Raw genomic sequence first — 23465 nt, forward strand, 5'->3', positions numbered from 1 at the left:
ATACCCAATGTTATTTTAATGTTTCTCACTTAATTTCACTGGGTATCATAAGACAGATAACTCTGTCTGTGTGAATCATCACATTCTATATTAAAACCAAATGTTATGCAACAACTTCAGCAAATTAGAAGGTGAGCCTGAGAAACGATTGGGGGGCACACTATGCTTCTTTCTCAGTGCAGACTTTTTTACCCTTCACTAGCTGGGATCTCCATTTTATATCATTATTTCTTAAAAGGATACCTCTTTAAACATGGCAATTTATATAGGCAAGGTTCCTTGGTGATTGCAATTGTTCTTATCATAGGATAACATACAGAATATAGGAATTCATTAATAATAAGGGAACTTGGAAAATCTTGCCCATTTTCTTAAATCAAGATAAGGCATATTTAAATGATGTCAGACAGAAAATAATATTTCAATAGAGATTTTCAGAGAGGAGATTATATGCTTTCCCATAATAATCACCCTGAAAGTGAACAAGTTGAAGATCAGACAATATCTCAGAGCACTTTATAATGTTGTCCTTTGGTTTTGATCTCAGGATAAGTGAACCACAGTCGCTCTCTAATCTTGTCTAAGATATTTTTTTCCTTTTGGTTTTATTTTATTTAGTCTTAGGTAGTATGCTTCTCGGCTGCCCTCAGTTTTTTCTTCTCCGTGATGAATAGTCCTGTTTCTTTGAATGTTTCCTTGTAGATTTAAATCACCAGGTCTTACTCATCTCTGTGGCTATTTTTTCTAAACTTCCCAACTCTTCTATTTTGCTATTTCATGGTATAACCTAGATTTTGGATAATGCAGCAAGAATAAATGAAGTGTTATTATTTTCCACTACAAGTACATTAAAATGGCCACGATTATGGCATCCTTTACAGATATTTTCACACCACAATATATAAAGGTCTGCAGTATTCACTTGAGAAGTTAATTATCTACAACTGGATTTTACATTGAATGTATTGCTATTTACTTTTTTGCTTGTTTTTGCTTTCCAGCCCTCTTGAGACCTGTCGGCTGTCTGACCTTGAGAAAGTGGGTGGACTATTTCTGGCTGAGAGTGGAAAGAGAAATCACATGGGAAAGGAAATCCTCACACGCGTGTCAGCTGAAATTTGGATGGTGATGAAATTCAGATGATTTAGGTAAGCTCTGGATGAACAGATAACATTTTGGAGGATCATCTGAACTAATTATGAATTCCCAAGAGTGCATGATTCATCTATTATTGGGTATCCAGGAGGCTAATTCCTCTATCCACCATAATTTCCTAGGATATCTTATTGCATCACACTCAAACAGTTGCAGATTTGAACGTGGACTTCAAAGTTCCTTCAAGCAATACAGTATGGTAGGAGCAAAACACGCTGTGGAAAGCTGCTCAGTGGATTGTATCCGATTTCAAAGTCATCTTTTCAACTGTTGTATTGCCTATATCAGAGTTTGTTATTTTTCTGGTCCCTAGCTGAGAGTTGAGCTCATTCTGTGGGAAGTATCTCTAAACCACTGACTGACTTTGAAGCCAGTACAACTAAGGGAGATTAGAAACTTGGCATAGCCTTCTTCTCAAAGCATTTAGAGCATCTTCCTCAAGTTTGTTTGTTTGTTTGTTTGTTTATTTGTTTTTGAGACAGTGTCTGGCTCTGTCACCCAGGCCAGAGTGCAGGGCGTGATCTCGGCTCACTGCAACCTCCTCCTCCTGGGCTCAAGTGATTCTCCCACCTCAGCTTCCTGAGTAGTTGAAAGTACAGGCATTCACCCAGCTAATTTCGGTATTTTTGTAGAGATGGGGTTTCTGCATGTTGTCCAGACTGGTCTTGACCTCCTGGACTCAAGTGATCTGCCCGTCTCTGCCTTCCAAAGTTCTGGGCTTACAGGTGTGAGCCACTGTGCCAGGCCTGAGTTTTTTGATCTGTATAATTTAGTGTAATTCAGAAGCAAAGATGAGATTTCAGAGATTTGTAACTAGGCAGAACTCATACCAGTTTGGCTTCTGGAAGTGTCGGAGATGCTCAGGTGGACATATGAGAGAACATGGAAAAGAATCCAAGCCCTTGGCTTATCTAGTTTTATTTAAGTGACTTTAAACAAGGTTTTGCCTTCCTTTTTCTGTTTCTTTATTTGTAAATGCATTATAAGGATATCTTTCTTGTTTCTTTTACATCATATTTTGAGGTACACATGATATCAGAGGTTATTCCTTAGTTTTCTTATAATGAATCCCATGGGCAGCCTGTACGGAGTCTATGAAATGTTTCTCAGAGTAGGATTTTTAAAATATCAATACACATACACATATATATGCATACATAGATAGCTTTAAAAAAACCAAGCTTTTACACAGATAGTTATCTAAATGTAAAAAGATAAATTTGTAATAAAGAAATACATGTGTTATTATATCAGTGCATTGTATAATAAGGATCTAGTGATGCATCTACTATCACTATTTTATTTTATTTTATTGTTTAATCTTAATTTTAGATTGAGGGAGTACATATGCAGGTTTCTTACAGTTTGTTACAAGAGTCTACTGTGTCATGCTAAGATTGGGCTTCTATTGATCATGTCACCCAGATAGTGAACATAGTACCCAATAGGAAGCTTTTCATCCCTTTATCACCACTCTTCCTTCCCTCTCTTCCAGTTCCCAGTGTCTACTGTTCACAGCTTTATGCTTATGTTACCCGAGATTTAGCCACTACTTATAAGTAAGAACATGTGATATTTGGTTTTCTGTTCTGTCTTAATTCACTTAGGATAATGGCCTCTAGCTGCATGCATGTTGCTACGAAGGAAATGATTTTGTTATTTTTTGTGGCTGTATAGTATTCCATGGTATATGTATACCACATTTTCTTTATCCAGTCCAGTGGGTTGTTGGATACCTAGACTTATTCTATCTTTTTGGTGGAATAATTTATTTTCCTTTGGGTATATATCCAGTAATGGGGTTGATGGGACTGAATGGTAATCCTATTTTTAGTTCTTTGAGAAATTTTCATACTACTTTCTGCAGTGACTGGACCAATTTGTATTCCCATGAACAGTGTATAAATGTTCCCTTTTCACCATAGTCTTCCCAACATATTACTTTTTGACATTTTATAATCCATTCCGACTAGTGTGAGATGGTATCTCCTTGTGGTTTTGACTTATGTTTCTCTGATGATTAGTTATGCGGAACATTTTTTAACATGTTTCTTGGCTGTTTTATGTCTTCTTTTGAGAAGTGTGTGTTTATGACCTTTGACCACTTTTTAATTTTTTTCCTTGTGGATTTGTTTATGTTTCTTTTAAGTTCTGAATATTAATGTTTTGTCAGATGCATAGTTTGCAAATATTTTCTCCCATTCTGTATGTTGTGTGTTTACTCTGTTGATAGTTTCTTTTGCCATTTAGAAGCTCTTTAGTTTAATTAGGTCCCATTTGTCAATTTTTTGTTTTTGTTGCAATTGCTTTCAGGGACTTATTTACAAATTCTTCACCTAGGTTGCTGTCCAGAAGGTATTTCCTAGGCTTTCTTCTAGGATTTTGATAGTTTGAGGTTTTACATTTAAATATTTGATCCCTCTTAAGTTTTGTATACAGTGATAAGCAGGGGTCCAGTTTCATTCTTCTGTGTATAGTTAGCCAGGTTTTCTAGCACCAACTATTGAATAGGCAGTCCTCTCTCCACTGCTTATTTTTGTGAACTTTGTTGAAGATCAGTAGGTTGTAGGTGTCTGGCTTTATTTCTAGGTTCTCTATTCTGTTTGTTAATCTATGTCTGTTGTGTTTTTTTTAACCAGTACCATGCTGTTTTGGTTACTGTAGCTTTATAGTATAGTTTGAAGTCAAGTAATGTGGTGCCTGCCTTCAGCTTTGTTCTTTTTGCTTAGGATTGCTTTAGCCATCTGTGCTCTTTTTGGTTCCCTACATATTTTAGAATATCTTTTTTTCTAATTCTGTCAAAAATGACATTGGTAATTTGATAAGAACAGTGTTGAATCTGTAGATTGCCTTGGGCAGTGTGAACATTTTAACAATATTGATTCTTCCAATCCATAAGCGTGGAATGTATTACCATTTGTTTCTGTTGTCTATGATTTGTTTCAGAAGTGTTTTGTAGTTCTTCTTGCAGAGATCTTTCACTTCCTTGGTTAGATATACTCCTATGTGTTTTATTTTTTTGTGTGTGGCTATTCTAAATGGGATTGCATTTTTATTGCCCTCAGCTTAAGTGTTATTGATGCATAGAAATGCTACTGATTTTTATTTATTTATTTTTATTCTTCCCCTTAAGCATTTATTATTTGTATTACAAGCAATTCAATTATATTCTTTTTTTTATATACTTTAAGTTCTAGGGTACATGTGCATAACGTGCAGGTTTGTTACATATGTATACTTGTGCCATGTTGGTGTGCTGCAGCCCAAAATCTCCTTAAGCTGATAAGCAACTTCAGCAAAGTCTCAGGATACAAAATTAATGTGCAAAAATCACAAGCATTCTTATACACCAGTAACAGACAAACAGAGAGCCAAATCATGAATGAACTTCCATTCACAATCGCTTCAAAGAGAATCAAATACCTAGGAATCCAACTTACAAGGGATGTAAATGACCTCTTCAAGGAGAACTACAAACCACTGCTCAGTGAAATAAAAGAGGACACAAACAAATGGAAGAACATACCATGCTCATGGATAGGAAGAATCAATATTGTGAAAATGGCCATACTGCCCAAGGTTATTTATAGATTCAATGCCATCCCCATCAAGCTACCAATGAGTTTCTTCACAGAATTGGAAAAAACTGCTTTAAAGTTCATATGGAACCAAAAAAGAGCCCACATCTCCAAGAGAATCCTAAGTCAAAAGAACAAAGCTGGAGGCATCATGCTACCTGACTTCAAACTATACTACAAGGCTACAGTAACCAAAACAGCATGGTACTGGTACCAAAACAGAGATATAGACCAATGGAACAGAACCGAGTCCTCAGAAATAATACCACACATCTACAGCCATCTGATCTTTGACAAACCTGAGAGAAACAAGAAATGGGGAAAGGATTCCCTATTTAATAAATGGTGCTGGGAAAATTGGCTAGCCATAAGTAGAAAGCTGAAACTGGATCCTTTCCTTACTCCTTATACGAAAATTAATTCAAGATGGATTAGAGACTTAAATGTTAGACCTAATACCATAAAAATCCTAGAGGAAAACCTAGGTAGTACCATTCAGGACATAGGCATGGGCAAAGTCTTCATGTCTAAAACGCTACTGATTTTTATAAGCTGTTTTGGTGTCTTGAAACTTTACCGAAGTCATTTATCAGGTCTGGGATCCTTGTGGCAGAGTCTTTAGCATTTTCTATCTATAGAATTATATCATCAGAGAAGAAAGATAATTTGACTTCCTGTTTTCCTATTTATATGCCTTTTCTTTCTTTTGCCTGGCTGCTTTGGCTAGAACTTTGTTTTCTTTCTTTCTTTTTTTTCTTTTTTTTTAAGACAGGGTCTGGTTCTGTTACTCAGGCTGAAGATCTTGGCTCACTGCAACCTCTTCTTCCTGGGGTCAAGTGATCCTCCTGCCTCAACTGATCCCCCCATCCCAAGTAGCTGGAACCACAAGTGTGTGCCACTATGACCAGCTAATTTTTATGTATTGTTTGTAGAGAAATACGTAAAACATAGTGGGGTTTCACCTTATTTCTCAAGCTGGTCTTGAGCTCCTGGACTCAAACAGTCTGCCTGCCTCGGCCTACCAGAGTGCTGGGATTATAGGCGTGAGCCACCACACCCAGCCGGACTTCCAGTACTGTGTTGAATAGGAGTGGTGAGAGTGGACATCCTTGTCTTGTTTTTCTTAGGATAATGCTTCCAACTTTTTCATGTTCAGTAAGATGTTGGCTGTGAGTCTGTCGTAGATGGCTTTTATTATTTTGTGATATGTTCCTTTGATCCCTAGTTTATTGAAGGGTTTTATCATGAAGGGATGTTGGGATTTATTGGAAACTTTCTCTGCACCTATTAAAATGATCACATAATTTTTGTTTTTAATTCTTTTTATGTGGTGAAATACATTTATTGATCAGCAATGTACTACAATAATTTTAAAACAGTGATTAGTACAAAGGAAATTAAGAGACATCTTCAATAATTATAATGTAATAAGAACCTACCTGTGATTTCTATTGGTAACTACAAAACAGTTTCTGCCTTTACTGCTAATTGAAGGTCACGTTATATTTCAATTAGAGTTGAGTGAAAAATAAAGATTTGTTTTTTGTTTTCAGATCACTTTCCGTGGACTCCCAATTAAAAATTTAAAAAACAATCTATTTAACTATTGGAGACTTTAAGTTATAAATTTGGTCTCTTTCTTTTTTTTTTTTTTTTTTTAGATGATGAAATAAAGACCCACAGTTAAGTCTGCAGAGTCACACAGCTAGGGGAGACAGAAGTCCTCAGTTGTCCCATTTTGCCTGCATCTCATCACTGCATTGTCATGGAGAATTTTCTTTACCTCCTGCCTCCGTGGGGTTCTTTCTCTATTTGCTTGCCTAGGTGGGCATCTAATCTCTTCTTGATGCCCTTGGGCCTCTGCAGAGTTCTCTTTAAGTTTTTTTTTTTTCCCATGTATTTATTTCATTAGCAAACTCTTCATAACACAACTTTGTTGACCTATTAACATTTCTACTGAATAATTTAGAGCAGATTCTCCCATTTTGCCATCCACCAAAATTACCTAGAGGGCTTGCTAAAATACTAGACAATTTTCATGTCTCTTAGGTTTTCTACTAAGCTATAAGAAATTGCCACAACTTTAATGTCTTAAAACAACGCAATGTATTATGTTACTGTTACAGAGGTAAGACATCCAAGGTAGGTCAACTGGGCCACATTCCTTCTGGAGACCGCAGAGCAGAATCTGTTTCCTTGCCTTTTCTGCCTTTCAGAAGTCACCTGCCTTTCCTGCATCACTCTGAGCTCTACTTCTATCAACATGTCTCTTTTCCCACTGTGATCCTTCTGCTTTTCTCTTATTAGGACTCTTGCAATTACACCGAGTCTATCCAAATAACCCAGGATAATCTTTCCATCTCAAGATTCTTAACATACCCACAAAGTCCCTTTGCCAGGCAAAGTATTCACAGGTTCAGGGAATTAAGATGTGGACATCTTTGCCAAGCTCTTACTCTGTCTGACCTAGTGTATTAGTCTGTTTTCACACTGCTGTAAAGAACTGCCTGGCCAGGCGTGGTGGCTCACAACTGTAATCCCATCATTTTGGAGGCTCAGGCAGGTGGATCGCCTGAGATCAGGAGTCCAAGACCAGCCTGGCCAACATGGCAAAACCCTGTCTTGCCGTGTTGTACTTGTACATGTTGTATTTGTAAATGCTGTATTTGTACTAAAAATACAAAAATTTAGCTGGGTGTGGTGGCACGCATCTGTAATCCCAGCTACTTGGGAAGCTGAAGCGGGAGAATTGCTTGAACCCAAGAGGCAGAGGTTGCAGTGAGGCGAGATCACACCACTGCACTCCAGCGTGGGCAACATAGCAAGACTCTGTCAAAAAAAGAACTGCCTGAAACCGGATAATTTACAAAGGAAAGAGGTTTAATTGACTGACAGTTCAGCATGGCTGGGAAGGCCTCAGGAAACTTAGTCATGGTAGAAGGCGAAGGGGAATCAAGCCACCTTCTTCACAAGGCGGCAGGAAGGAGAAGTGCAGAATGATGGGGGAAGAGCTCTTTCTCTAACCATCAGACCTTGTGGGAACTCACTATTACAAGAACAGCATAGGGGAAACCACCCTCATGATTCAATTAGCTCCACCTGGTCTTTCCCTTGACATGTGGGGATTATATGGATTACAATTAAAGATGAGATTTGGGTGGGGACACAAAGCCTAACCATATCACATAGGTTGGGACACAGCAAGCTTCCAGGTGATGCTAATGTTACTGATCTGTGTATCACACATTGAGAACCATTGGTTGAGTGGAATGAGCATTAAGATAAGTAGACAGTCATGTGTTCTAAATCAGTCCAACTGCAAACTGATGAAGCAACCTTGAAGATGTCAGGAAATCTCTCTGACTTTTAGTTTTCACATCTATAAAAAGAGTACTCAATTGTCTTTAACTGCTCGCAAGTTTATTACAATAAAGAATGTTTGGATTATTATGCTATTACCAGCAAATATCTATTACCAGTAATAGTAAAAAGAGAGTCCCTTAATACTCTATGGGAGATGAGGAAGACAATTGGCAGAGAATAGAATTGATCTGGCCTAAAATAAAAGGTAAATACCTGCTTCCTTTTCTGTTACCAGCAATTTCAAGTTAAAAAAAAAAAAAAAAAGGATACAGTCAAGTCCCAAAGCTGAATTAATGACCTCAGTCTTGGTAAAAATCAACCTTTGACAGAACAATAAACTTACAAAGAAATTGTGCATGCATAACTATCTTTCTCCCACATTTAAGGAAATGCTAGTGGTAGGCGGTTGGCTGAGGCATTGGGCATCATTAGGTCTTAGTTACTGTTAGGTCTAAATCCACATGGACTGTATGTCAAGGCATCAAAGAGACCTACCTCTGTGCATAGCTACTAGATTATCATCAGACATTAAGACAATCAAGTCTCCTCTAAAAGTTACTATAAATTGTACTATCTTCCTCTTTTTTCCCTTACCATGTTTTCCTTAAACAAATCCCCAAAACCTATTTTTAGAAAGTACACTGCAATAATTAATTACAACATGTCATTCCCATGAAGCATAAAAATACTGAATAGTTGCAGAGCACTTTATTTATTTTACCCAGGAAATCTTTCAATGACATTTAAATAATTGCTTGTTTACACTTTGGAGAGCATGGGAAGTTACAAACTGTATCCTGTGTACTAAATCTTTTTACTGAAAATCATTCAATCCTGTGCTTGATAAATTTGGTAAAATGGTGGCTAACATTTATCCATCAAAATTATTCAAATTATCCTTAATCTAAAGCCTAATTTTTTTTTTATCAATCATGATGTAATTCATTTGACAACATTGTGAAAAGTACAGAGAGATCAAGCTTTATTATATCAGTTTTCTAGAAGGAAAAGTGAAGCTATAAAAGATAAATGTCACAGCTAGTGGTGGAGATGGAAATAGGTTCTGGTTTCACTCACATTTTACCATATGACATATATAATAAATATCTGGCTTGATTTGATATCTGTTATCTTTCCTAATTGAGATAATTATTTTTTAGTGGCACCCAAATAAAAGCACTTAATAGTAAATAATTTTTTAAAAACGATAGTCATTAAGCTCTTTGAATGTCAGTTTGCCTTCTGCAAAATGAGAATGATGTCAAATATAGTGTCTAAGTTTGAATACATTTTAAAATCCATGAGGAATGAAGTCCTCTTGGTCAATTCTAGATTTCAAGCACCTGGAATATTTTTCTGGCATGTAGATTGTACACAATAATTATTTAAATAAGCTGAACTGAAGTGATTGATTCTTTCCAACTCTATGTTTCGTTGTTCCTGATAATTTTAAAACAATGGCACTCTTTGACTGATGGTACATGCATAAGAAATCCCTGAAGCAACAGAAAAGAGAATAACCCCAAAGATGAAGTGATGCCTCCCTTCGACTCGCAGTTGTGTAGCCAAAATGATAGAGAAATTTGCGAATCTGAGTCCTATGATAAGACCTGAGATTTACTGACTTTTCCAAACAATAAAACCAGGGTAAACAATCTAGAATAAAGTCCAGCACAGATCTCCAGCAGAGATTAATTCTCTCCCTGGAAGACTGACTGACAATGTCTCAGGAGGTTTACAGTAATGACATTTAAGGTGGAGCCACTGGGCTTTCTCTGAGGAGTCTGTAAGGGAATTACCTTGTGTTTCTCTTTGTGTAGTTTGATGAGATGAGAGAAAAAATGATAATGGCTCCCTAGAACATTTGACTCATGGAAGGAGAAAAATCTTAATGACTCCCCAATGGACTAACTTGTTTGTTCACAGTTGATTTTTCTCAACTTCCATTTCAAGTGTAGCTAGAACAAGTTACATTGGAAATGTCTTCTTCAGGCTTTGATTTGTTCTGTAGCTACTTAACCTTTCCTCTCCCAAACTCTTATAGCAATGATGAAAACATGAGCATGGTTTAATCCATATAAATATCGATAAATTTGTAAGTTGATAAAATTATTTTCTCTGTGCCAGTACTTTAGAAAAATACAGAAATCTAAAGAAATTTGATATCTATAACCAAGTTCGTGTTATGAAACCAAACTAGGATCCATTCGCCCTATGGAGTAAGACCAGATAATCACACAAAGATTTGTAGTGAAGAAAGAAGGGTGTTTATTTGCAGGGATCCAAGTAAGGAGGATCAGGTTTCTAATGCTTAATATTTGACCTCCCTGACGGCATACAAGCGAAGGTTTTTAAAGACAAGGGTAAATTTTAGGAAAGCAGAAGTTATACACAAAATTGTAAATCAACTAATGAAGGTTATGTATTGGTTTTGGCTTAACAGGGTAGAATATCTTGAAGTAGGAGCTTAAAGGTCATAGGCAGATTCAAAGATTTTCTGATTTACAATTGGTTAAGGAAGATAAACTTCATTAAAAAAATTGTAGCGTAACAGAAAAGAATGTTAGCTATGGCTCATGGGCGTGACTATTGTCACCACTGGGTTCTTCTTGCTTGCTGCTCAGAAAAAAAAAAATAGGTTCTGGTTTCACTCATATCTTTGACCATGTGACATATCTTCTTGCTTACTGCTCAGAAAAAAAAATGGTTTTGGCTGGATGTGATTTCTGTTATCTTTTTAAATTGAGATAATTATTTGTTAGTGGCACCCAAATAAAAGCACTTAATAATAAATAATAAATATTTTTTTAAAAAAAGATAATCATTAAGCTCTTTGAAAACCAGTTTTCCTTCTCCAAAATGAGAATTAAGTAGAAGATGGTATCTAAGTTGGATTATATTTTAAAATCTTTTTTTTTTTTTTTTTTTTTTGAGACTGAGTCTGGCTCTGTCGCCCAGGCTGGAGTGCAGTGGCCGGATCTCAGCTCACTGCAAGCTCCGCCTCCCGGGTTTACGCCATTCTCCTGCCTCAGCCTCCGGAGTAGCTGGGACCACAGGCGCCCGCCACCTCGCCCGGCTAGTTTTTTGTATTTTTTAGTAGAGACGGGGTTTCACCGTGTTAGCCAGGATGGTCTCGATCTCCTGACCTTGTGATCCGCCCGTCTCAGCCTCCCAAAGTGCTGGGATTACAGGCTTGAGCCACTGTGCCCGGCTCAGGAATTAAGTCTTCTTGGTCACTTCTAGATTCCAAGTACTGAAAAAAGCCAATGCACTGAAAACAGTAGGTGTTATATCAGAGAAAGAGTCTAATAATCTCAGGATGACCAAGCAAGGACGACAGGAAGTATTTTTTAAATTTGCCTCCCCAAGAATTTAGAAACTAGGGTTTTTAAGGATTGCTTGGAGGGCAGGGGAGTAGGGAATGGGTACTACTGATTGGTTGGATCAGGGAAGAAATCACAGGGGTGCCAAAATTGTCCTAGTGTGCTGTCAGTCCTAGGGGGAGGGATTTGTCACCAGTCTAAGTGGCATCAGTTAGTCCACAAGAATGCAAAGTTTGAAAAATATCTCAAACACATCTTAGGTTTTACAATAACAATGTTATCTAGAGGGGCAAACGGGAAAGTTATAAATCTTATGACCACTGGCTAGTGACTCCTGAGTAGAAAGCAATTACAAAAGGCAAACTAGAAAACAATAACCAGTTATATTTAACTATGCCTAGGTCTTAGCAGAATTCAGGGCCCTCCCATAATTCTAACCTCGTAGCCTCTCATTAGGTTTATAAAGATGGTTTTGGGTCCCAACAAGGAGGAGTTAGTTTTGGGAAGGGACTATGATCATCCTTGTTTTAAAGTGAAACTATAAACTAAACTCCTCCCATAGCTAGCCTGGCCTATGTGCAGGACTGGGCAAGAACAGCTTGTGAGGTTAGAAGCAAGATGGGCTCAACTATATTATATGTCTCTCACTATTATAATTTTGCCAAGGTGGTCACATGACTTTCTCCAGGCATCTCATTTAAAACAAAGAATGATGGTCAAAGTTCAGACCTTAGTTTCCCCTTATTTGACGTCTATATGCCAATGGATGCATTTGGTAGGGATCTAGGCTTTGGAGAAACAACTCAGACACTTACGTTGTTATCTTTAGTTTCCATAGGGAACAAAATGTCTCATGATTCCAAGTTCATTGGCTATTATTTTAAGCTACTATTACGTTCTGGCTTATCAAGTCTTTTATTTACTTCTGGAGGCTAGCTAGGTGCCTGAAATTTCCCTTGAAGGAACTCAAGATTTATCTTTATTTCCATACTTGGTGGGGAGGTGCACATGACCCTAAGAGGGGGATCCCAGCTCTGTCTCAGTGGTGAAACTGTAATAAATAGTCTAAACATTCATTTGTGTTCAGCTTAAAATCAGAAATGTTAGTTCCTATTAAAACATCCAAAAAGATAACTTAATATTTTAATTTTAGAGACCTATTAGATTTCATGATTACTGCTGAGTTTAACTGTGGTGGTTTGTCATATATAAATATTACCACTGACTTAAGAGCAGCAGGATATGCATTTTCCCGATTTTATTTTAACGTCTTTTATCCTTCAATAAGGAGCTTAGTGTCACAAATCCACTGATATTTTCTTGTAGCCACATTCTCTGGCCTAATTTCTAGCACCTATGACGAGCCTTTTTGATGTATGGATAAAGCCTCATTTACAGAGATGTGGCATGTGTGCCATTTTGTCAAACATTCAGCTCAGATTTTTTTTTTTTTTATTATACTTTAACTTCTAGGGTACATGTGCACAACGTGCAGGTTTGTTGCATACGTCTACGTGTGCCATGTTGGTGTGCTGCACCCATTAACTCATCATTTACATCCTGATATGGTTTGTCTGTGTCCCCACTCAAATCTCATCTTGAATTGTAACTCCCACAATTCCCATGTGTTGTAGGAGGAACCCTGTGAAAGGTAATTGAATAATGGGGATGGGTCTTTCCCGCGCTGTTTTCATGATAGTGAATAAGTCTCATGAGATCTGATGGATTTAAAAATGAGAGTTTCCCTGGACAAGCTTTCTTTCTTTCTGCCTGCTGCCATCCACATAAGATGTGCCTTCTGCCATGACTGTGAGGCCTCCCCAGCCACATGGAACTGTAAGTCCATTAAAACCTTTTTTTCTTCCCAGTGTCTGGTATGTCTTTATCAGCAGTGTGAAAACAGACTAATACAGGTCCCCTTTATATTGTCTCTTAATTCTAAAATGTTATTTTCACAAGTATTGAAAACTTTATAAAATGCCTAACCCTAAGTAGAGCATTTTGTTGTTGTTGTTATTGGTAAAGTGGGTCTATATCAGATGGATTTTCCCAAAAGATATTTTCTTCTACAAGTCAGATTAATAACAATAAGATAAAATCAGTGGGAGGCTGACATTCAAGTCATTTAAATGCTAAAAAGGCAAATAGAAAGCAAATACCTGCTGGTTCTCAAATCAGATAGCTCACTCACAATAAAGGAAGGCTACTTGTGTAGTCCCAGAACTACGAAAAATGCTCTGTGTGTCCTACGCTCCATGTGTCCTTGGTTTTGCTGTTTCCTATCCTTGGTTCAGAGCAGTGAGGGGACAGATTCCAAAATTGCATTGTTCTTTACTTTTTGAGCAGGCCTCCTTCCCACCAAGGATTGTTCCAATATGCATATTCTACAAATACACTCATTAAGCTTAAAAACTTTTCAACTTAGACCAGCTGTCTTATTTTAAACTTTGTCTTAATTATACATAAGTAGAAAAAGCTGTTTTAACAATTTGATATAAGTGGTCATCAAATCAAAGAGAAAATACTTTTCTTGTTATAGCTACTTCTTCATATAAATGATCTACTATTTTGGATTATGATGCAAATATTGGATGAGAGTGCTTCCAACATCTTCCTGCTTAGCTTCATCACCATAGTAAAGTTTGGTGATGGAAACAAGATGCATAAAGATGGCATGATGCAATACATCTTAATTTTAAATATTCCTAAAATAATTTGCTTCAATGATACATCCTTAAGGTGCCTTGTCTACCTACTGTTATTACACAACACCTCATGTCCTTGTTCTCAGCTTCCTGTTAGGAACCCACACATTTATTACTACAATAGCTGTCTATTTTCTGATGGGAAAAGGTAAAACAGTGGGTCATTGGGACATGAGGAGAACATTTGCGTGATGGCTGATATTAAGCTAAAGGTGTTTTATATTCTTTCAGAGGATATAGTCCAGATGCCATAAAATTATTAGCAGAAACTGGAAATACACTTTGAAGGATATATTCCTGACATTTCTGTGGAAACAACAAGACTGTGAATGGAAAGCCTTCAGGCATGAATGAGCTTAATAAGTCACAGATTCTGGGTTAGCATTTGAAAGGCTGGATTTGTATAATAGTATGCTTCATAGTTAAAGGTATGGTAAAAGACATATAGGTCCCCATGGAAATTAAGTGGCAGATAAACTCACTGTTATTTGTATTTCTAAAAATGTCTCCTCCTGACCTGTTTTTTTCTAGAGTTGAGAGTAACTTTTTTACTTGCAAGTTTTGTTACACTCAATGCTTTTTTCTTGTTCACTCATTGTGAGTCTGAAAGTTCCAGCTGACCTGTTCCACCTGTGACAGTCTGCTGAGTCTGGTCTGTCTGCTGTACAATAATTGAGATTGCTTACTTGCACCTTTTACAAGTTGTGAACTCTAGTAAGTGCCTAGTCAATACCAAAACATCCTTATGAAGTAGGTAGTATTGTTGGTGTCCCTCGTTGAGGAATCTGAGGTAGAGGCATGAATTGACACATTAGTAAACATTTTTTTCTGACCATCAACATGCATTTTTATGGAAGTAGGTACAGCTTTAACTTAACCAGACTTTGGAATACTGAATCTTGACAAATGTCTTTGATGACCTGAGAAGTACCCACATTTATATCAAGAGTGAAGAAAAGTGAATCACACATACACTGATCCACATGTGTTTTGAGGGTTACAAATGTTGATTGCTACTTTTCATCTCAGTGTCACATTCTTAAACTTGATGTGCAGTTCAATTCATGGGCACCTCAGTGAGGAAGGAGAGGAAAGAGGAGCAGTGTGAACAACAGTAAGTATTTTGTGAGCCCCTTCTGTTTCCCAAAGAGTTTTATAGGGCTTTCTTTCATATTACCTGATATAGTATTTACAACAATCCTGTCAAGGAGATGTATCAGCCCATTTTATAGATGTAAAATTCATATGCTTAGGGAGGCACAATAAAAATGTCTCAATATTACACAACTAACAAGAAGCAAAACCAAAATTCTAAGCAATGCTTTGTCTCTGAGCTCAACTCCAGTGTCTTTTCAGGACCCTGCAGAAATCCTTCTCAGGCCCTAGTCATACTTCTCAAGTTATTCTCTTGCTTTTAGCTTTCCATATTTTCATTAAGAGCACTTGAAAACTTTACTACTTTCTAGTCTTCGAAGCCAGATGTACACATGTTCCTGAGTAGTGGAATGAGTCCCTAGAAAAATCTCACAAGTACTCATTCTTTGAAGTACAACTGACATATTTCTCCACACTATCAAGTTCCAGGTCTGTGTTCCTGAGATATCAATTGATTGCTGATAATCACTTTTAAAATCACCACTAAAACTAGTTTTTAAAGAATAATATTATATAAAATACCATCAAGAAAGCTACCTGTTGGGCAAAAATGGCTGAGTCTTGCAGTACATGACCATGTCAAATAATCCATATAGCCCAGGAAGAATTATATCATAATTAAAAATTGTAGTGGAAATTATTACTTAAAATTTCCCCAGTGACCATTTCCCCTAAGGATTTTGTATTTCTTTTTTTGTTTGTTTGTTTCAATAATGAACACCAAAGAAAGAGCCAGTTAGAACATTTTTCAACTCAGATAAGTAATTCAAGTCATTGAGTTTGTGACACCAAAGACCTTATCAACAAAATTACCATGATTTCTTATCCCATGCATGAACATGATTTTGCTCTCCATTTATTCTAGTTTTTGCTTATAATTGTCATAGACAGCTTTTATTATTTTGTGGTATGTTCCTTTGATGAGAATTTTTATCGTAAAGGGATGTTGGGATTTATTGAAAATTTTCTCTGCACTTACTGAGATGATCACATGATTTTTGTTTTTAATTCTGTTTATGTGGTGAAATGCATTTATTAACTAGCAATCTACTACCATAATTTTAAAACAGTGATGAGTAGAAAGGACAGTAAGAGACATTTGCAATAAGTATAACGTAATAGGAACATATCTGTGATCTATATTGGTAACTACAAAACAGTTTCTGCCTTTACTACTATGGGCTATCACTTTTAATTGAAGGACATGTTAGATGTCAATTAGAGTTGAGAAAAAAATAAATATGTATTTTTTTGGTTCATGTCTTCAGACCACTTTTCATGGACTCTCAATTAAAAAATTTAAAAACCCAGTTATTTGACTATTGGAGACTTTAAGTTATGAATTTGGTCCCTTTCATTTTTCAGATGATGAAATGAAGACTCACAGTAAGTCTGCAAAGTCACACAGCTAGGTAGAGGCAGAAGTCTTCAGTCAGCCCATTTTGCCTTTATCTTATTACTGCATTGACATGGATAATTTTCTTTACCTCCTTTAATTTTAAAAAAAATTTTTAAATATTTCTTTATTTGAATTTTGTGAATTCTTCTTCCAATCTATTCCAGATACTCTGGGATATCGTTATTGTGGATGGGATGGCGTTCTCTCATTATGATTTCTAGTTGGTTATTGATGGTGTAGACCCTGGTATTCAAAGAGCAGTCCATGTTGCAGCAGCATTGGTATCACCTGGGAGATTGTTAGAAAGGTCCAGTCTCTGGCATCAACTCAGACCTCGTGAATCAGAATGTCTTTCAGTAAGATGTTCATAGGATTCACATGGATATAAAAATTGTAAAAGAAATCAATGTAGAGAAACTTGATTTAGAGAACCATTGTCTTAATTTTCTCTTGAAGAAAAACACTTTCAGTTGCAGTATGGGGACGGCGGTCCAATTGTCCCACAGCACTTTCTCTTCTGTTCCTAATCCTTACTCCTTCAGATCTACTCCTGCACCCCTTCCACAAGAGTTTTTGGGGAAACTCACATTTAAAATGTCTATGGGGTTTGTTAACTTGATGAGATTTTGTTAACTCATTTGTTAACTCATTTGTTAACTTGATGAGATTTTCCTCTTAATCGGATTATAAAATGTTCTTAAGTTCTTAAATATTTCAGGGTTTCTGTTTCCCATGTTTTTTTTAACTTACAAGGTTTTATTTTCTATAATATTAAGGCATGGGGAAAAAAGAAATATTATGCATGGGAGCTCAGCAGCCATCTGGCATCTTCTAAATATAAGGGAGTTTTGGTTTTTTTGTTGTTGTTGTTGTTTTGAGATGGAGTCTTGCTCTGTTGCCCAGGCTGGAGTGCAGTGGCATGATCTTCGCTCACTGCAAACTTCACCTCCCATGTTAAAGGGATTCTCTTGCTTCACCTTCCCAAGTAGCTGGGATTACAGGCGTGTGCCACTATGTTTGCCTAATTTTTTTATTTTTATTAAAGACAGGGTTTTGCCATGTTGGCCGAGCTGGTCTCAAACTCCTGACCTCAAGTGATCTGCCTGCCTTGGCCTCCCAAAGTGCTGGGATTACAGGTGTGAGCCACCACACTGGGCCTAAATATGTATATTTTAAAGTTTAGTAGTAAGTTGATTCAATAGAATAGTGTTTCTTTTAGTTCCTAAAGCAAAATGTTTAGGATTACACATTTTACTCTGTTAACTCATATATACATACATACATAAATTTGTAAAAGTATCTGCTGTATTGAATTTACACTGAAGCTGTCCTTTGAAAATAAAAACATATGCTAGCAAGGAAAATTTTGTATTAAAAGGCTTTTAAATTTTGACTATATTTTCCAAATTATCTCAGTAAACTGAATCTTTCTCTTTTTTGTAGAGCCAGCTAAGTTAGCCATGAGATATTGTTGGACATTCCATCTAATAGGATAATGAAGATAATGATGCTCATTTTTGTCGTGATTTAATCTAGTCTACATGGGAATTTGTGCTTTTCTGTCTAGACACTTCTGTGATTTCCTTCTTTATTTTTTACTTTTGTAAGTTCTTGTTCTGAGTTCCATTTATGAATCAGTGCTGTCCACCACTATTTTTAACTCTTGTCTGGAATAAAAGAGAGCCCCAGACCTTTTGTAGGTTTAACTATAGTATTAATAATGATTGTGGGGCTGGGTGTGGTGGCTCACGCCTGTAATCTCAGCATTTTGGGAGGCCAAGGAAGGCGGATCATGAGGTCAGGAGTTCAAGACCAGCCTGACCAACAAGGTGAAACTCCGTCTTTACTAAAAATACAAAAATCAGCCGGGCATGGTGGCGCATGCCTGTAATCCCAGTTACTTGAGAGGCTGAGGCAGGATAATAGCTTGAACCTGGGAGGTGGAGGTTGTAGCGAGCCAAGATCACAACACTGCACTCCAGCCTGGGCAACAGAGCCAGACTCTGTCTCAAAAAAAAAAAAAAAAAAAAAAAAACGTGGGATATATTATGGTCTACTTGTTACTAATATTAAAACAATTTTAGGGAATAATTATGACTTTAATAGTGTTATTAAATCCTTGGATGCAGAATATACTTTTTTGGCTATTTTAAGTGGGGTACAGTGGAAATTGCCTGTAACAATAGGTATGACCATAGGCACATATTATAATACAATTGTAAATAGGAACAGCAGGAAATGGCTACAAACTACGATTCTAGAACAGCGCTTCTTCTTCTCAATCTTAAACGGACATTCCAATCACCTGATGTTCTTGCTAAAATGCAGATCCTGATTTTCCATGTCTAGGTTGGAGTCTGAGATCTTTTGTTTCTCACAAGCTCCTAGGTGACTGCCCACGCTGCCGGTCCACAGACCATACTTAGGGTAGTAAGGCTGTAGAGCAGTGGTCTGAAAGTGGAGCGCCCAGAAGCAATCTGCATTTTAGTGAACTCTCAAATAATTCTGGTGCACCCTGAGTTTGAGAACCTCTATTGTAAATCATGGAAATGTTTATATCTTCAGTACTATTATCCAAATGTTCACCCTCATTAAAAGTGAAAGAAGGCAAAGACGTGAGGTCTAACGACCATATCCTCCTGAACAGTGGTTTAATGTATGTATCTTCCTGAAATAGTTGTTTTAGAAGACAGGGGAGAAGTTAATTTTCCTAACTGATGAGACTGTCCTTGAACTAACTGTCATCCCATCATAGAGGAGGGTGCTATTCTCACCTTATGATATGTATATGTAGAGAGAAAGGAAGGAAGAGAGAGAGAGAGAGAGAGAGAGAGAGAGACACCCTTATTTTAGCATGACCTTTCCCACTGTGAAGATAGGACCCTTAATTCTAAAGGATGAATTACTTTGGAGCACATCATTAAGATTCTACAAGGTACATGTTAGAGAGTGTACCATAATGGAAGAAGGGCAAATGTACAATATATGTTTATAAATGTTATATATATAAGTACTATATATATTTATAAATGTTATCTATATAAGTGCTATATATATATAACATATATGAATACATTATAAAATATAATTAAAGTTACTGGTGTATTAGTTTTGCTTTTTCATGAACAATTCACTGATGGTTTCATTTTCCTCAAAATCCTTGGCGGAAAATTGCAATATTGGCAAAAGCTTCAGAAAAAAATATTTTTGAGGCAGTTACTTAGACTATAATCCAAAAACAACAGAGAGATAGGTTCGTCCAGAAGCTGCATGCAGGTAGCTACCTCAATTAACCCATTGTCTCATCTCCTAGGCTGCTGAAAGAGGAGAGCGCAACTCAGGAAAGGGGCCCAACTCACTCAGGCACACTCATTTTAGTAAAGTTCACAGAAAGGTGAGGGACCTTAGAATCATTAGCAGAGTTTGGAAAGAGACAGAAAGATGCAAATAAGCCCAAAGCCTTTACCTAGGACCCCCAGGTTCAGAATCTTGAGACCTTTGGGGTTTTCAAGAGAACTTTCCATACGGGAAATAGCCTTGTATTGAACCAGGGTTAGCTGATGCAGTAGGCAACCTCTTATGGACAAGGTATTCAATTTCTATGAAACATACAGGCTTATCGAATAATGGTGCAGATTTGGGCACAAATTAACTCGATTCTAGTTTTAGAAACTGCTTTGCTCATTAAATATTTTTTCTTCAACTGTTAGCAGCAGTCAGACAAAGCAATTTTTAACCCAATTTCCGCATCTTAAGTATGTTTTTCCACCTAGCCCAAGGTAAAGTGGATGGGTCACAGGTCCAGATAAATCATAAAGATTTTTCACGTTTGACCAACAGAAGTGAGTCATTTCTTTTTGCTTACTAAAAAGGCCTCTTGTCTTCTCCCATTAAGATACATTCCCAACATCCAGCATGTGTCTTGTGGAATCTTAATTGTGTCCATCAAAGCAAATTAAACTTGAGAAGTAAGGATTCTGTTTTCAGAGTGAAACATGACGTGCTACAGTAAGGCAGTCCCAACATTTTGTAATAAGAGAAGAAAATCATCCAAATAGTGAAAAGCAAGTGTGACTCAGAGAAGTGAGATGGTCCCTTGACAGGTTATCTTTTTCCAAAGATCACTGCAAAATTATCCCATCTCACGCACTCCTAGACTGTGGATTGGACACCCCTCTCATCGAGAGGGGGGATTCTATGTGGGTGGTGTATGAGTTTGACCAAATTGAAGCCAATGCTAATTCCTAAAAGGTGATGCTCTTCTGTCTGATTCTTTTTGAGCACCTGTTCTTGGAACACAACCAACATGATGTGAGAAAGCCTAAGCAGACCCATGAGCTTACCTATGTAGGTGCTCAAGCAATAACCCAGTAGAGAACCAACCACCAGTATTAGCCTCGAGACAAATGAATAAACGTCTTCAGATGATTCAAGCCCCCAGTGGTCAAGTCACCTGCAGTATTTGAAGATTCCAGTTGAGACCTGAGACATCACAAAGCAGAAACACAAAATCATCATTGTGCTCTTTTGAAATTTTTGAATTGCAGAATCCATGAACATAATAATATACGTATTGTTTTATTGAGTGATGAGTTATGCAGTAATACACATATACACACATACAAACTTTGTTTACCAGTAGATGGATGGCATTTATCACCTAGAAAGTTTCTTTTCTTCTCACAACATTTTGTATTTGCAGAAAAGAGAACTACTTCAAAGATTTTACATTGCCTCATACCTCAGACCATTGGTAATTGTATGGCCTGATCAGATAATATTATAATTACAATGTCAGTAGTCCCAAAAAGCTGCATAAGGACCACAAATTTTAGAGTGTATCTCATCTTCAACATGGCTTGGTCCTTAATCAGACTGATAATAACCTACCCCATGCAGAAGTCATGAATATGTGTACAAATCGAGATATGCTTATTCTCTTTATTCCAGGTTCTTTGCAGGACCAAGCTTTCCCTTTGGATGCAAGTTGCATGGCATGGGCCCAGGTTAAAGGGTGGGCTAAGCTCTGACATAGTACAGCTTCCTCATGGCCTGTTTTTCCTCCCAGTCTTTATCCAGGACGATGACTGCCAGATAGGCCATCAGGGTTTATTCACTGCCTGATGTCCACATGTTAAATCCAGATCCAAGTTGTCATATGATTGGAAGGAGATGTTATGAAACGTAGATTTTGTGTTTACATTTTGTTCCAGATGGACCAGCATGGATATTTCCCTGGCATAACTTGTTATTTGACATCTGTGGAGCAGCAGTGAGTTGATTGTGTCTTCCTGAAGATCAAGACTGGTGAGGATGTTTGGATAATAATCAAAAGACTATGTTGGACACCATAGTCTTGAAAATATTTAACAGCATCCTCTCTGTGCTAATATGAACTTTGAAGAAAAAGATGCAGTAGGATACAGAAAAACTTCAAAATACATTCATGGGAAATAATGATGGCTATTGGAATTAATCACTGCTAAATATCCTCTTATTACAGGACATTTGGATGGTTCTAGCTAATGCCAGAGAGGAGTAGATTTTATAAAAAGATAAGAAAAGATTAAGGAAAATCATGAATAAGGAGAAGAGGTAGACTGGAACATTTACAAATAAGATACAGAATCAGAGTATGTAAGGCATGAATGGAGCCTTGGAGTGTAATGGGAGGTAATTTGCTACATCTAATTGCATCCGAATATGGTGCTGAGACTTTCTTTTCCACCTTGGTATTGATATGTCTGTTTATCAAGAGCCTCATTTTTTTTTTTTTTTTTTTTTTTTTTTTTGCTTTCAGGTATTTTCAACTAATTTAGATCCTTAAAAACAGTGGGTTCCCAAGAGATTACATGGGATTTAGTCAAATTACAGCATATGGCCAAGTACTTTTACTAAAATAACCAAATGCTAGCAGTTGGCAACTTTGATGAGCCCTAATTCCCAGGGACCTAGAGAATATCTTCTCTTGCCAGATGATATAAATTCTTATTTGATCAGCTGTGATATATTCTGTATGCATTGGCTGCATTTTTACATGGCGTTCCAGAGCAAGCCATTATAAAGTCTTCATCTGGAAGTTGATTTTTTAAATCCTTTTCTTGACTTTAGGCCATTCCTCCTTCTCCTAAATCACTAGTTCTCAAGTCATGGTCTGTAGATTAACGGTATCAACATTGGCTGGAAACTAATTAGAAATGCAAATTATTGAGCCCCACCCCAGATCTACTTCAGAAACTCGGAGGTTGACTAAACCTTGCATCTTGTCAAGTCATCTAGGTGATTTTAACACATGCTAGTGTTTGAGCAACACCTTCCTAAGGTTGTGCATGAGCTCTCTCAACCTGGGTAAGCCTCATGCATTGGGTTTTGGGGGACAGCTAGGGCAGGTTTTTCAACCTCTCCCCTTTTTTCTCTATTTGCTCCATACTCAGTTCCACCAGGGCCTTCTCTTTGGATTCTCAGGAGCATGTATTGGAGGTAAAAAAAAACCAAAAAAAACAAAAAACAAACCTGCCTTTCTCTTTGTTCTTTTGTTTTAACAAACCTAATTTTCCTTGAGGTAGTGTGGTTTCATCTGACTGAGAAGGGGAGAGGGTTGGTAAAAAAGGAAGTATAGAAAAGGGGAAAAAAATGTTTTTAGATACACTCTTGCTACCTGGGAAGATAATGTCAGACAATTATATGGTCTATCTAATTTAACATCTTCTTTTATTTTTAGCAGATATATCACATGGAGAAAATATACCTTTAGTAAATAAAAATCAGTGAAATAAATTTTGCTTTG

General features: G+C 37.0%; 1 long non-coding RNA gene across 1 annotated transcript in view; it reads left to right on the forward strand.

Annotated features, from left to right (window-relative positions):
* LOC107000468 (uncharacterized) overlaps window positions 1-23194 on the forward strand; it is a 33477-nt gene extending 10283 nt beyond the window's left edge. Inside the window, exons 5-6 of the long non-coding RNA XR_003720063.2 lie at window positions 1002-1148; window positions 21892-23194. This is a non-coding gene — a long non-coding RNA (uncharacterized LOC107000468). The remainder of the gene's footprint in view (window positions 1-1001; window positions 1149-21891) is intronic.
* The last annotated feature ends 271 nt before the right edge of the window (window positions 23195-23465 follow it).

The sequence above is a fragment of the Macaca mulatta genome, chromosome 10 (assembly GCF_049350105.2).
Source record: "Macaca mulatta isolate MMU2019108-1 chromosome 10, T2T-MMU8v2.0, whole genome shotgun sequence".
NCBI lineage: Eukaryota > Metazoa > Chordata > Mammalia > Primates > Cercopithecidae > Macaca > Macaca mulatta.